This window comes from Gossypium hirsutum, chromosome A07 (assembly GCF_007990345.1).
Source record: "Gossypium hirsutum isolate 1008001.06 chromosome A07, Gossypium_hirsutum_v2.1, whole genome shotgun sequence".
Classification (NCBI taxonomy): Eukaryota; Viridiplantae; Streptophyta; class Magnoliopsida; order Malvales; family Malvaceae; genus Gossypium; species Gossypium hirsutum.
The window spans coordinates 71,754,143-71,768,179 of record NC_053430.1 but is presented as its reverse complement, the minus strand read 5'-3'; positions in this window follow the sequence as shown (position 1 = coordinate 71,768,179).

Genomic DNA, 14,037 nt, shown 5'->3' with positions numbered 1-14,037 from the left:
ACATTTCGGCTAGTATAAATTGTATATGGATGTCGTATGACTATGTTTAATTTGGGAAGTAAATTTTTTGATTTAGCTCAAGAGCCTAGAGGATCAAAGTTGGATAAGGGAAAGGAAAAAGTGATCGAATAGCCGTCGAAATCGTTCGACAACATCCGAGGTAAGTTTTCGAGTAATGAAACTTAGTTTATGATTTGATTAAGTCATGACATATAAGCATAACAAATGAACGGTGATATAATGATTCTACTTGAATTGTATATTGAGGTGATTAGTTCATACCTATGACGGGTAGCCGAATGTGTATAGAGATCATGTTATAAAGCAAATCAAAATCATGCTCTTTGTATGTGGCTATTGAGCCGAAAATGGTAATGGTTGATAAGCATCTTGTGTTTGAATTCTAGTTATGATAATGAACTATGGATGTGTCATGATTTATTGGTATATGTGCTTGATTATTCGAATGATATCCGGGCTAAGTTTCGAAGGCATTTGTGCAAGTTACTATATCTGGGCTAAGTCCTGAAGGCATTTGTGCTAGTGACTATATCCGGGCTAAGTCCCGAAGGCATTCATGCTAGTGACTATATCCGGGCTAAGACTCGAAGACATTTGTGCGAGTTGCTATATCCGGCTAAATCCCGAAGATACTTGGGTTTGGAAGCGAGCGATCTTGCTGTAATAGTTTCAATTAATACGCTCATAAAATACAAACGATAAGGTATGTTTCATATATGCATCGGAAAGGTTGATTCCTTTCAAATAGTACTCGCTCAATTGATTAATGAGCTTCCTGCCTCTAGTTAGGTTTGATACCCTGTGTATGAATATATTGGTTGAAGCGTGAAGTAATTATGATTTTGAGAATGTGCATATATGAAATTATTCATTTAGTCATATGAACGCTATACTTTAGTCGTAAATAATTTCATTACTCAAAACTTACTAAGCATTAAATGCTTATTCCGTTTCTTTAATTCTCTGTTTTATAGATTTTTGTTTGTCAGCTATCGGACTCGGGATTGTCGAAGTCGAAGTCGTCCACACTATCTAAGCCCTTTTGGTATCTTTTAGTTAAACGTTAATAATGGCATGTATAGGACTAACCTTTGTTGTTAATCAAGTACCTTTGGTGATGTGTATATATTCGGATAGCCATGCGAAAATGGCTTAAATATTTTGAGCATAGTATTAAAATCATTTTGTATATATATGGTTATTGAGAGGTGTGGAAATGCTTGGCAACGATTAGCCATTGGAATGGTTAATCACGATCATATTTGGTGCTATGTATGTCCAATGGCTAGTTGAATCATGGAAACTATGGAATAGGTGAAATTTCCCTTAAAATAGATGCTGACAGCAGCAGTGATGTGAGTTTGAAAATTCACTAAAATAGTAGGAATGTAATTAAATAATGAATAAATTATGTAATCGAACCTTGATGAGTCTACTTTCATATGGAAGAAGCGAAACGACCATATGAGCCGTATTTTATGAGATGTTTAAGTTTTCGTGAGACAGGGCCAGAACGGTTACTGGATCCCCTGTTCTGACTTTGGAAATTTACCATAAATTAACCAGAAATAATTAGAAGTCATGCTTTAGATGTACAGATTTCTTTTTGAGTCTAGTTTCATTAGAAACAAACGACATATGTATTGAAGCCCTGTACAGGGAGATATCTAAGTCGTAATGCATGAAGGTCAGAGTAGTCAAACCCTGAAACAGGGGAGACTTTAACTAATAAACTGTACTAATTGGCCCAACCAAAAATTCTAGAAAAAAGTCTATAGATGGATATATGAGTCTAGTTTCAGGGAAAATTTACAAAATCAGTTTTCGAGTTTTGGAACTCGAGATATGATTTTTAAGGTGACAGTGATGCAGTTAGCCAGCTTGTCTGGAAATTTTAAAATGAACTGTGTAAATAAATGAATTAAGTTCGTTAACACCTCGTGTTTGACTCCGGAAACGGTCTCGGGTGCGGGGCGTTACACTCTAATCACAAACTTAGTAGACTCAACAGGCAAAGTCTTACTAAGTACTAAAGTCTCACACACATAAGAATGAGTTGAACCAGGATCAATTAATGCAATTACATTAGTATCATAGAGAGTGAATGTACCAATAATAACATCTGGGGATGAAGCCTCCTCTCGTGCGCGAATAACTTAGGCTCTGGTAGGTGCACGAGCCTCAGATCTATCTGCTATATCTTTAGTTCCTCTCTGACTTCCACTCGCATTACCCGTATTTCTGGGTGGTCTACCTCGAGCTTTAGTATTACCCGCTCTCGTATTCTGCACTGGATTTTCTTCAGCTAAGACTGTGCAATCATGTATATAATGATCCATCGATCCATATTTAAAACAATCTCGATCATGCAATAATAACATCTGGGGATGAAGCCTCCTCTCGTGCGCGAATAACTTAGGCTCTGGTAGGTGCACGAGCCTCAGATCTAGCTGCTATATCTTTAGTTCCTCTCTGACTTCCACTAGCATTACCCATATTTCTGGGTGGTCTACCCCGAGTTGCAGTATTACCCGCTCTCGTATTCTGAAGCTGCCAAGATGTCGTTTGCCACAATGTTTACACTCAGGTTTATTTGATCTGACATTACCCACACTAGCTACTGAGGTAGTTCTCGAGCTCATAGGTGGTCTACCCTGATCCCGTCTAGAATAACCTGAAGTGGCTTTAGAACGACTGAATTCATCTTGGAACTTATTTGGTGCTGACTGGAATGAGTTACCAGATGTTCTTTTACGTGCATCTCTAGCTTCAAAGTCAGCTTTTCTTTTCTCTCTCCCGATCTTTTCAGCTTTGCAGGCTCACTCAACCAGTACTATGAACTCTTTTATCTCAAGTATGCCAACTAACAGTTTAATGTCTTCATTCAGCCCATCTTCAAATCTCTTACACATTATGGCTTCGGTAGAAACACATTCTCTAGCATACCGACTGAGTCTCACAAATTTTCGCTCATACTCTACCACGGTCATCCAACCCTGTTTCAACTCTAGAAATTCTTTGCGCTTCTGGTCAATAAATCTCTGGTTGATATATTTCTTACGAAACTCAGTCTGAAAGAATTCTCAGGTCACCCATTCTCTTAGAACCATTGATACTAATCTATTCCACCAGTGATATGTTGTGTCTCAGAGCAAAGATGTGGCACATTTCAAACACTCATCCGGAGAACATGACATCTTATCAAACATATGGATAGTATTATCAAGCCAAAATTCAGCCCACTCAACATCATCCTCATCAGTGGCTTTAAACTATTCAGCCCATGTTTTCTGATTTTATCAATAGGTGACTTATATAATCTTAGCGGATCACTTACTTGAGGTACAACAGGCATCAAAGATGGATTAGTCGGGGGAGGAGTTTGTTGTACAGCCGGATTAGTCCAAATATATTGAGTAAACCAATCATTCATCATTTGATAAAAGGCTTGTCTAGCCTCTCCATCCTGATTACTCAAAATCGATTGAGAATCAGCTGGCGCTGTCCCTTGCGCGGGAGCAGGTACTACACTGTCAACATCATCAGCTACAGCTCTGTTGGGATCCATTTACTATATGAAAACATATTTTCAAATGTCAGAAGTCATCACACTATCGCAATATAAGTTATGGCATGTATAGCTAGACTCACATGCGCTACGTTAGTCCTAGAACCAACTAAACTGTGGCTCTAATACCAATAAAATATAACACTCCTAACCCGTATCCGTCACCAAAATAGGGTTACGAGCCATTACCAAACAAATACAATTGATAACAAACTTTCATACTTTGATTCAATAAATCATATAACCTCCAAGTTTATATTCAGTCAACATTATATGAAAACATGAGAATCGAATATTAAACTCATAACCAAATATTTTCATTACATGTCCAAATCATGTATGCATACTATCCAGTTTAACCTCATATGTCTAACCAATCAATTAGGCATTTATTCAGTCATAATCTTAACCTCAATAAGCCACACCATTATCAAAACCACATGTTTACCAAAATAAACCAATTACCAAATCATATCCATCAACCTTATATAATTATATACTCAACCAAACACATTATACTAACATACATTGCTTTTATAACAGAATTAAAAGTATAAATTTCATTCGAATATATGAATCAACTTACCACATAAATATTAAGCTACCAACCTATATATATATCATATGCATACTTGTCAAATGTATTCATCAATAACCGAATATGCAAACTTATCATTTATTAATTCTAAGTAAAGTTTACACAACAAATCATATATTAAATTTAATATCAATAGTTAACCACTTTAGATAATGAAATTTATCATAAAACAAAGTCATTTTGTAACTTACCAAGATATGTAATTCATATAACAAATTTATCCATTTTCAATTGCAATTGCTGAATACATCCATCTTTGATAACATACATGTCACACATATATTTTATACTTTAAGTTAAATACATAACAAATATATATTATCTAATATATATAAACATCAAACCAATACATTGTATACTTCTGCATATTTAAATACCGAATCATGTACAACGTACCTACAAAACTTATAGCAATTCTTTCACTTTAAGCATACATAATGAACTTGTAAAATATCACAACCACAACCGAGTTCATAAACATACCCATTTATCCATATGTCATAACCGAAATCAACCAAATGCACATATCCAAAATCAGCAACTATTTTCAAAGCATTACCTTATAATTCATTCATCTAAACTAAATTACCTAAACCCATTGTATCATACATTTTAATCAAGCCATCATTCACTTGAAGATATATAATTAACATAACACCAAAATCGCAACCAAGCATAACCATCATCAAGACAAGGCCTTAAAAACCAAGAGTAACTAAGTATTAAGCCATTTTTGCATGGCTCATAGTTACATAAACTAAAATTAAACAATTCAAAATATAATCCAGCCTATACATGCCATAGTTCCAAAAATTCAGTTTATAAAATACCAAAGACGGTCGATTGTGTGATAGATTTGGCTAATGATCCCTGAGCTTGGAACTTGAATCCAAGATCTATAAAATAGAGGTAAACAAAAACACTCACAGAGTAAGCTATTTAAGCTTAGTAAGTCATAAGCAAATTAACAATTCAAAGGTATAATGGAATCATTAAATATAAACCAAATTATAACATCAATATCACATTTAGCCACAATCTTACGATTTCATAAATATCATGTGCTCATAGACATATATGCTACTTAGGCCGAATAGTTATATATTTATTTTCAATAAAATATCATTCAATTTTCGAAGCTTAAATGTCCTTAAAACCAAGTATTCTTACATATAAATACACATGCTCATGAATCATAATTCAACATCTCATACATATACTTATATATGACCGAATATACTTGATCTTTATTACACATATTCAAGAATCATTTTAAAGATATTCACATTATTTATTTCAATGGTCGGTTATACTTTTCATATTCATATACATTCTTCACTTACATCAACATGATTTACTACAATATCAATAAGTTACTTACCTTATTTCAAATAGGTAATAAGCTAATTCATACCTGGTCATTTAGCTCGTTTTACACATTCGAACACAACTTATCTTTGTCTAATGAACCATTCGAAATTGGCTAGGACACTCAGTTAATCACACATGTATCGTACAATGCCGACGTCCCAGACGTGGTCTTACATGTAACCACATATCGATGTCACTGTCCCAGACAGGGTCTTACTCGTACACAAATATCGAAATCCTATGTCATGGCATATTCCTAAGGTTCATATGGGGCTTTCGGACGTCGTAACTCGGTCAAAACGAATTCAGAAACAAGATAATTAAGCTTATTCATATTTGGCTAGAATATATATAAAATCACATCTTTCATTTTAGCAAGTATAATTTACAAATAATTATAATTAGGTACATCTATTTGCTTATAAACTTACCTCGGACTATGTAAAACGAAACGGGATAGCTAGTCGACAACTTTCACTTTCCCCCGATCCAAATCTGATTTCTTTGGTTCTTGATCTATACATATTCAAATTAAGCTTATTCAAACATATTTCAGTATAGGCATAATAAGGTTTCAGTATAGGCATATAGCTGATTATTCAGAAACATTCAGAAAAATTCAAAATGATACTTACAGACTTGGGCCGAAAATTCGGTGTGCCACCTACTCAAAATAAAATTTTAGAAAACCGGATATGCTACCTTTGAAATCATTTATTTGTAGGAAGAAAATCTAAAACTTTTTTAAAAAAACCACATTACACAGTCGAGTTGTTGCAACTTGGCTCTAATACCGCCAAATGTAACACCCCAAACTCGGCCCAGACATTATGACCAAATCCGGCATTGAAGCGTTCCTAGAAAGAAAACATGTTTTGTCTAATATCTTTCTTAGTGTTTAAAGGATATCTTCGATGAAGATTAAAGTGAATGGAAGCTGTGCACCAGGTAGGATGCTGAAAAAAGTAAGGGGTGAGTTTGGAAAACTCAGTGTGTAAAATAACCTAACCATAGTCCAGATCAGTTCAAACCACAAAAACAAATCAAGCTGAGCCTTAGCCCTATATAGAATTCAGAATGAAGCCCATAGGCCCATAACAGAAACAGAACAAATATATATTGTATGCAGAAATCCTAACCCATATCCATCCGTATACACCCCTATACCAACCTTGCACCACGCAGGGAGACTACTCGACCCACCCATCCGCTACACGTCACAGAATTTGCAGCATGGCTACCAGAACAGATATTGTGATAGAGTCACCAGATACAGATATTGTGGTAGAGCCACCAGAAACAGATATTTGTGGCATAGCCACCAGACCGCTTCCTCCATCAATATAACCCATGTCCTATGCAACAGATATACATGTCATGGCATACAACAAACAGTATCAGAATATCGTGCATTTCAGTCAAAATTAACCCTAGGGTATAATGGTAAATTTGCACCTAAGGGTATAATGATAATTTTCATACTTAGGGGTATTTTAGTAAATTTACTATTCTAGGGTTCTCATGCATTTTACAGCCATTAACATATTAATAGAAACACTTACCAAGCGTTTTACCAAATTGGGCCCGTTGGCCCATTAACCCGATTTCGGCCCATTAAGCCTAAATGTACCGAAGTGCATGAAATTACGCACTCTGCAATCATACCTCTTGTGATTACCAAAATTAACAAACAAACCACCTCATGAGCGCTCGCACCCTCGCAAGTTCACAAAATGTCGGCTCTTCGGCATTTCAGCTTTTTGGCTTTTGCCTATCTAGTCTATGGGTGGGTGTCGTTTACACACCTGACTTGCGACAACTGCTATCAAAATCTCCCACGATATCCTACAATTGGTCACTAGACATATCAGATCCAAAAAAACAATGGCAACCATCATAAACTTACTTACCATAATCGGCCATCAATACATATGGCCCTTGAGATCCTACCTTTGCCAAAACTAGTGACTAGATCTCGATCTAGTCGTTCCACTTGTCCAAGCCTTCGATCGGTAGCCTCTAAATCATACTAACACCAAAACAAATCAATTGTTACAACCCTTAGAGCCTTAAGCTCCAATCGACAGCCTTCTTATGCCTTTAGGGATTTTGGCTTTTCTAAAACCTGAAATAAATAATAGATCTGAGTACTTACCACAGGTTCTTTCAACCAAAACAATTCCACTTCAGTTTCTACTTAGATCTGATGCAGATCCAGCCCTTAAACACTAGCAGAAATCGAATCTTAGAGATCTAAAGATTCAGCTATATGTCCCTAAAAACTATGGTATTTTCGGCTTTTGGAATTGTGAAGAGGAAGATGATTTGTTATGGTGGTTTTGTAGTGGTATTGCCGACAGTGGTTGAGGTTTAGAGGATCTAAAAATCGGTCAAAAGATATGAAGAAAATATGAGGATTTTGGTTAGAAGAAATCGGCATAAGAAATAACTTTTGGGATTTCGGCTTTTGTGGCAATCGGCTATAGAGGTTTAGAAAAGAATAGGAATGAAAGAGGAGATGAGTAGAATGGTAAGAATGTTTTGGCCAGAGAAGAAAAGAAGGAGAAAAGAAAATAGAAGAAGAGAGGAGAAGAGAAGGAAGAATTCGGCACTCAGGAGATCTAACTTTGCGTTTTTCGGCTTTTTACGACACTGAGAAGAGAATAGAATGAAAGTGAAGGCTTTAGGTGGCTAACCCTAATTCAGCAAAACAAAAAGAAAATAAAGCTTGCCCTAATGGCCATTCAGACCCACGGCCCAAGCTACCTAAAGCCTTAGCCAAATGTCCACTTAAGCTCTATCACATGCCCAGCACATGCACACCAAAATAAAAGTAACAATACGCTTACCTTGTGACTTGAACTCTGGCTCCCCCTAAACATCCACACGTCACTCCCCAAACACCTAGGTGGAGCCACATGCCACTTTACCATAGATCTTTTTGTGTCCTATTTTACCACCTCAATCTTAAAAGCTCATATCGCTAGAATCCTCTCTCTCCAAAATTAAAAATTCAGGAATTGCCTCGAATTAAATTTACTCTTGGGCCTTTTAAAGGCCCACTAACATACTCAGACCCACACGAGACAATCGAAACACAGTATTTCTAAAATTCATTTCGAAATTATAGAAATCTCGAAAATCCCAAAAATTGGGGCGTTACATCTCTGAGAGCCTTACTCGATTTGAGCAATAGTGTTTTCAGTGCTTTGATCACATTGATGCTACTCTTCATCAGATTTGTTAGCACCTTCGCATCTCATCGCCACCATCACCTCACGAACCATCCGGCGATGACGATGTTTAAGAACTTTTTTTTATTATTATCTTTTTTATTTTTACTTTTATCTTTATTTATCTTCTGTAAGTACTTTTTTATTTTATTTTCCTTTAATATTATTTCATCTTTAGGTTTTATAATTTTTATTAACAATTTATAGTTTCGGCTATTCCTTTACGAGTAATTATGCCTCTTTATACTTCCTAAAGTATTCTTGATGTTGTCACAGCTATAAAGAGCTCCAAAGCTCATCATTACCTAGGAACTCGAACGTCCACTGGTACAGGTTCTCCACGACTGCCATGTCTTGCTCGACCACGACCATAGCTACTACCAGATATAATATTCTTTTGGTGCAGGACTTATGGCCTAATGAACCTCTACCACCACCAGAGTATCCTCCTCCACTCTTATCAGGGCCTTGTCGATTATTCTCCATAACTCCAATTCAAGGAATACATTCTTCATTCAGGAAGTTTCACTTCTCTCTCTATCTTATGATCTTATATCTATACCCTTGTAAATTTAACTTTGTACATTGAGGGCAAAGTACATCTTAAATGTGAGGGGGTCTTTTATATCATTATCAGAAAAATCCCTAAATTTTGTCTTATTTGATCTTCTCATATCATTATTAGAATGAATTTTGATTGATTTATAATTTTCTATTAATATGTCTTGAATTAAAACATACGCATTTATGCATTGACTATTCAAACTTTAAGGAATTAAAGAAACAAGCATGATAAAGTTGATTTTTGAGAATTTAAAATTTTTAGGTTGTTTCCCCATGTTTAAGTATTATCTTGAGTTAAAATTCACAGGTTTAAACATCAAAAAGCGATAATTTTTGTGAGATCTTGAACCTGTAGAGCATCTATTATTTCTTTCATGCTCACTTTTATTGTTTCTTTGATTGCGTCAATATTGAATTTGCATTCTAGAACTTGCTTGATTATGCATGTCAAGACCACACCATTTGATTTGATATGTCGAGATAATAAAGGCACTTAGGTTTAACCCACTCACTCTATAAAAGCCTACCTTCACAATTAACCCTTAGTGAACCCCCTTGAGCCTAACAACCCAATCATTGATTTTCCCTCAACATTAACCCTTAACTCATTATTGTTGAAATCCCCTAAATTAATTTGATCCCTATTTTTCTCGAGATTTGATTTGAAATGTTTTATTTTTGTAGACCACCTATGTTATTTGACTTGTTTAAAAAAATACAATACAAACATATATATTAGTAGTTATTCATTTTTTTAGCTTAAGTGTTAATTGAAGCTCATTTGTATTCAATTAATGATTAGTTATTTTTCTAGTTAGGAAAATTTTAAATTCAATCTCGATCCTAACATTTTCTTTCAGCTTGTGACCACACCCCCTAACCAAAGCCACGTTACAACCCTCTAAAGACCTTTTGATTGACATATCATCTCAATATATAGTGGTGGAGATTTGATTTTCATGCAAGCCTATGGTAATAACGTTTCATATTGACTAATGAGTGCTTCATTTATTGTATTTAAACACCTCGAGTGATTTGAGTGAATCTTTAGCGAGGATGTTAAACTTTGTGATAGTTTGAATCAAAGGTAATGTGACAGCCCTAAATTGACCCTAGTCGGAAAGTGGTTTCGGGACCACTAAACCGAGTCACCGAAGTATTTGAGTAAAATATTTATTGTCTAAAATATGTGAATATGAGTGTGTGAAAGTTTTAAGCTTCGATTTAGTTAATTGCATGTGAATTTAGTTAATAGGACTTATGTGTGACACTTTTTAAATGTGATAGGTTAATCTATAAGGACCTATTAATGCATGTTTTAAAAATGAGGGGTTTGCATGTCAAATTTCCATTTGTAATAAGTAGTGGCCGGCCATGGTATGGGTCATGGATGAAAATATGTATTTTCTATTAGCATTATTAGTTTACAAAATAAAATAAGGAATTAAGAATAATAAAACAGGTGGTAATGGGAGGAGAAACCAAAGTTGTCATCTTTGCTCCTCATTGCCGTGACTAGAAGAGAAAAAGCTTGAAAAAAATTCAGCTATGGTGGTTAGCTAAATCAAGGTAAGTTCAAGGATGATTCTTGGATTTCTAGCATTTTTTTGAGTTAGTCATTAAGCTCTTTGCTTAGCCCATGACCAAATTTGAAATGGTATGGTGTCTTGAGCATTCGGCTATGGTAGGAAGTAGAAGAGAAATATGGTTGTTGTTCATGTTATTTGGATGAGAAATGGTAGTTAGGTGAAGTAGAGTCTAACAAATGAGCACATATGTGCATTAGTTGCTAAATGGAGAAAAATCGGCTAACAAGTGTGTACTAAGGCCGAATATGATTTTGAATATTATTGAGTAATGTATGTGTTTTGAATTGATGGAATGGAGAGGATGCTTTAATTGTGTTATGAGCAATTATATGTTAAATTAAGGTTTGCTAAGCTAGCTATTAAGGTGAAGTGCAAATGTTAGTATTTGATTACTAGTGTATATATGTGCATTAGCCGAGTTTTGAACTTGAAACAAAATGGTATTTAGTCAATACAAGTAACCATATTTGTAGAATGTATTAAGTATATAATCAGCCACATCAGTAAAATGAGTACTTGATGTTATATTATAATTATTAAGCTACAAAACATTGTACATGTTCGGCCAAGGTAAATTATTTGAGTAAAGTATATCTTGATGGTAGATTTCGGCTAGTATAAAATGTATCAAAGCTATTTGTATAATGGTCTAATGTGACTTACCAAATATACAAATTTGAAAATGAAATGATGAGAGAATTAAGTGGGCAATTAATTCAAGTGAATTGGTTCTAAAATGTACATGGATGCCGTATGACTATGTTTGATTTGGGAAGTAAATTGTTTGATTTAGCTCAAGAGCTTAGAGGATCAAAGTCGGATGGGGGAAAGGAAAAAGTGATCGAATAGCCGTTGAAATCGTTCGACAACATCCGAGGTAAGTTCTTAAGTAATTGAGTTTGATTCCTTTGAAATTTTTAAGTTTTAAAACGGGTTGAATATGAATTATGTATATACGTTAAGGTCAATGACTTTTCTAAATGACGGCATATATGATATTATGTTTTAAATATGTGAATGAGAACTTTAGAAAGTAAATTGTATAAATCTGCTACGGACAGCAGTAGTAGCGTGTTTTGGAAAAATTACCATAAATTGTGGGAGTTAAGATAAAGGCTGAATAAATTATGTAATTAAATCTTGATGCGTCTAGTTTCGTATACAAGAAATCGTGTAAGTAAAGGGATTGCTGATAATGAGATTTTCAAAGTTGTGTGAGACAGAGTCAGAATGGCTCCGAAATCCCCTGTTCAGTATTCAAAAAATCATTATAAATCGTAAAAAATGATTATAAGATAAAATTTTACGCTTAGACTCCTTAATGAGTCTAATTTCAAAAAAAATAAACAAAAACACATTTTGAATTCTGTACAATGAGAAATTAAATTCTTAGTGAAGAGTAGTCAGAGTAGTCAAGCAGTAAAATAGGGGAAACTTTGAGAAAAATTTGGTATTGATTGGCCAAACCAAAAATTTTGAAAATTTTTTGGATAGAGGATATACGAGTCTATTTTCATTGAAAATTAGCGGCACATAATTTGGAATTTCGTAACCCCAGTTACAAATAATTTAACGACTATTGCTTAGGAAAACAACTTGTAGAGAATTTGTGGTTATGTTGTAAACATGGATAAAACTTGTTTTAGTTGCTCAGAAGCTATTGATTAAACCCATACGTGAATTCTAAATTGTGATATTATAAAAAGATATATGAGTGTTAGATGGATCTTTGATATTAAAATTTGTGAAATTGTAAGTTTATAAGTATTCGAATATGAAATGATAGTATGGCTTGAAATTGAATTATTCATTGGGAAATGATAGATGTAGATTCAGCCAAGACAAAGTGAAAGTATATGTGGTATGTGAAGTATATTTGGATAATTGTGATGTGAATACATGAAAATTTATATTTTGATTTAGGATTTTATGTGATGGATGTGAATGTGTATATATGAGCTAAGGCCGAATGGAAAATGTGATGAATGTGAACATGCATTTGTGTGATAAGGCCGAATGGCCAATGTGATGAATGAGAACATGTACATATGTGATAAGGCCGAATGGCCAATGTGATGAATGTGAACATGCATATGTGTGATAAGGCCGAATGGCCAATGTGATGAATATGAACATGCACATATGTGATAAAGCCGAATGGCCAATGTGATAAATGTGAACATGCATATATGTGATAAGGCAGAATGGCCAATGTGATGAATGTGGAAGTGTATATATGTGGGAAAGCCGAATGGTTAATGCGAAATGTGTATGAGATGGATATGTGGTAAAGCCAAATGGCTAATGTGAGATATGTATGAGATGTGTATATATATATTGTGGCCAAATGACAAACGGCGAAAGGTGTGTTTTATTAGATATTTGACGAGGTAAATGAATTACAAATATGATAGTCGATGTGAATGTTGTAACATGTGAATAAATATGTATGAAACTCTATGATGTAAACCCGGGATTAAAGACCAGATGACCATATGTGGTGATTATGTCTGGGTTAAGACTCGCTGACTTCGTGTGGAGATTTCATTTGAGCTAAAGGTTGCGCCGATAATCCGAGTAGAGTTTAAAGCTATATGACTTCGCAATAAGAATTGCTTATAAATATATTCAATGCAAAGGGTTAAACAAGTATGTACTCCAAGTTTACATGTGAGCTTGATTTAAACTAAATCATAAGGCAGTTATGTGATGCATATGTGAGCAATCTATGAGACTATTCTTATGATTATGTGACATCGGATCAATGTGAGAGGTTATGTGAAATTATACAATATATCTATGTCACATGAGCTCACTTTTATGTGAAAGTTTATCTGCCTATTGTATATGATGAGATGTACATATTCGGTAAAGGGATAGTATGCCCGAAGGAAGAGTGAAATAAAAATACGAAAAACTATGTTATAATTTGATTATTATCTGTTGACACTGCTTAAAACTTACTAAGCATTGTAATGCTTACTCCGGTTACTTTGTTTCCTCTGTTTTATAAATCTCATTTGGAAGCTACAGGCTCGGGGATCATCAGCAACTAGTCACACTATCACTATCCACTGCTTGTTACTGTTATGT